Here is a 2,955-nt window from a genome sequence, read left to right as displayed (position 1 = left end):
AATACACACCTTTTAGCCAATCAGAATCAAATATTCAGACAAACCATGGCATAAATAGATTTATTAGAGTAACCATTCAACAAATCAAGCAACTAATGGTTGTGTTAAGGAAAAAAAGAACACTTTTTGTGTTTGTGTCAATTTGTTAAAGTAAACAGTAGTGTTCCTGTAGTTCCTGATAGCCTGAATTCACTTTTTATTCATAAAAACTTTTTTGAAAATGCAGTGTAAATACTAAACTCAAATGAAACAACACTAAAAACAAATACTCACAAGTTGTGGAACCCGAAGAAATGGGGACATGTCCATGACCTCATGTTGATTTTGTCATTAAATCAACTCTTTTAAAAAGAGCGCATCTCATTAGATTTTTGATATGTTGGTGTAGTCAGGTTTTCTTTTACATAGTTCAGCATTTATCACAGTAATGTGCTCCTGAAAACTTAATTGATCTTCTCCAATATTTTCCAGGTTTAATATAATCTGAATAAAAGTAGTAAATAACAAAATTCCTATCCTATATCTACAATCTCCTAGCATTACTGGTCAATAACCAAGCAATTTTAAGACATTTTAGTGAAGAAGGATAAAACAGACAAACCTCCTGGGACTGGGTGGAAAGCGGATTATCAGTACACAGGAGTACTGGAAAGTTTGCAGTCTTGCATCTTTTTTTTCTAAGCTTAGGATCAGAAAACACAAAATGTAACAGTTTGCAACAAGCACAACAAAACTTACCGATGTAAGGCAACTTGTGACACTGTCGCGGTTCAGGCTCTTTCGTGTTTTAGTGTAAATCCGCTGTAGAAACATTGACAACTTAATTACTAATGGGTTTAAAGCTTATAAAAAGTAAATTACTTTAAAAAGAATGTATTTCTCTGACTTACCACAACAATATTTCCGTCAGACCATCAATTTAAATCAGCAGACGGGGATCAATCTCTTCTCGACCGTTGGAATTCAAAAACGTGCAGTGCACTCGCGAGACAGCGCTGCGTGAATATGCTCGCGCAAATGCAAACAAATTGTTTACTTTGTAAAATTAATGAAAATAATGAGTTTATTACTTCTTTCTGTTTATGTTTGGTGTTCAACAGATAAAAAAAATTTGTTTGGTGTTCAACAGATAAAAAAAATTAATGCATAAAGCACAACTGTTAAGTTGTGGTACATAATTTCACATAAATGACAAAGAATGAAATTAAAGAGCAGCAAACAAGGCTATAAGTAAGGGGCCATTCACATATCGCGTCTTTTGCGCTCTCAAGTTCGTTATTTCAAATGTAGGCGCACCGTATGCGCGCTCATAATGGAAATTTTTCCAGAATCATTTGAGTCAGTTTGGGGATCGTGAATCATTTGAATCAGTTTGGGAGTTCGGAGCGTGAATCATTTGAGTCAGTTCGGTAGTTCGGACCGGGATCGCGAACCATTTGATTCAGTTCGGGAGTTCGGAGCGGGATCGCGAATCATTTGAATCAGTTCGGGAGTTCGGAGCTGGTTCACGAATCATTTGAGTCAGTTTGGAAGTTTGGAGCAGTTTGGCGAATCATTTGAGTCAGTTCGGGAGTTCACAGCGGGTTCGCGAATAATTTGACTCAGTTCTGGAGTTCGTAGGATTGGTGGATGCCAACCACTGTAAACATGAAGACGCACTGTGGGCGTGTTTCCGTTTATTCAAGTATGTGCGGCAGTCATGGCGAGTCAAGGCGAAAGCAACATGAGTTTCTCAAAGTGGAAATATGCTCATTATTTCACTTTAGTTGAGCATAAAGACAAAAACCTTTTAGTCAAATGTAAGCTGTGTCTTTCTGGTTCGAATGTCCTATCCTAGCTCATGAATTTCCAATCCGTGCGCTCAGATTTTGTAAACCGTACCCTCGGTTTTTGAATCTGTACCCACGAATTCATAATCTGCGCGCACACTTTCACAATCCGTTCCCATGGATTTATAAACTGCAGCCTACTCACGGATTCATGCAGCAAGCTCCTACGTGTTAACATACAGTTTTAATGAATATTATTATGTGGAATGGGTCTACAGCAAAGTGTCTTAAGTGATTCTCTGTATGTTTTTCTCATACAGGTGAAACATTGTTGAAAACATGCAGCCTGTCTCTACTGTGGAGTCGCCGGCTTTCAGTCAGCTCCTTAGCATGATAACAGAGATTTCATTTTTAAACAGCATTTATATATATATATGTATATGTATGTATGTATTGTGATGTCACCCTGGAAACTGAGTGGTCACATCTGCAGCCCATCAGGGACGGGCTTTATATGCAGCATCGACGAACACAGAGGTGAGAGATGTCTCCAAAAGACTCAGCTAACAATTCTCTGTGTTTCCCTCCAGACAGCAGTGTGTGACCGCCAGCCCCCAAAGGACACGGACTTCACGGACCCACACAGCACTGTGCACCGAAGAGAAGGCCGAGCACCGGAAACCCCTCACGTTGGCTATTTCTCCCTTCACCCTTGAGTCAGTTTGGGGTTCGCGAATCATAGCTATATATGGGTACCCAGACAGCAACATAGTGTTGGCCCAGATCCCACCCACATTTGGCACACGTGAAATCAATGGGGGCCAGATGTGGGAAGGATCTGGGCCGAAACTGCTTGCTGTATGGATAGCATACATGGATAGCATTTTTAACTAATTTAGTAGCTAGTACTAATTACGTTTTCCACGCGTGTTTAGGTGTGATATGTGAAATCGTATTTTTTGTTTTAATGATGTGCCTTTTAACAGTAAGTATATTCAAAAACAAAACAAATCTTGCCTAAAAAGTGCACGCATCTAGGCTAATGTAAAGTTACATGATGAAGTCATACTAATGCGCGTGGCGCGTGTGCATTTTGAGTGCGTTCTTTCACTGCATTATTCTGTGTATTCAAATGCATTTATGAATGCATGTGAATGATCACAAAATTCAAGATATGGGGGTTAGA

At 39.3% G+C, this 2,955-nt stretch overlaps 1 long non-coding RNA gene across 1 annotated transcript; it reads right to left on the bottom strand.

Moving 5' to 3' along the window:
• Positions 1-276: 276 nt before the first annotated feature.
• LOC132131830 (uncharacterized) lies at positions 277-1,105 on the bottom strand. The gene is made up of 3 exons (XR_009428955.1): positions 891-1,105; positions 602-801; positions 277-483 (listed from the first exon to the last, which is right to left on the bottom strand). It is a non-coding gene; the product is annotated as an uncharacterized LOC132131830 (long non-coding RNA).
• Between the last annotated feature and the right edge of the window lie 1,850 nt (positions 1,106-2,955).

Source organism: Carassius carassius, chromosome 48 (assembly GCF_963082965.1).
Source record: "Carassius carassius chromosome 48, fCarCar2.1, whole genome shotgun sequence".
Lineage (NCBI taxonomy): Eukaryota > Metazoa > Chordata > Actinopteri > Cypriniformes > Cyprinidae > Carassius > Carassius carassius.
Note: the sequence above shows the minus strand (reverse complement) of the source record. Positions and strands in the feature narration are given on the sequence as shown.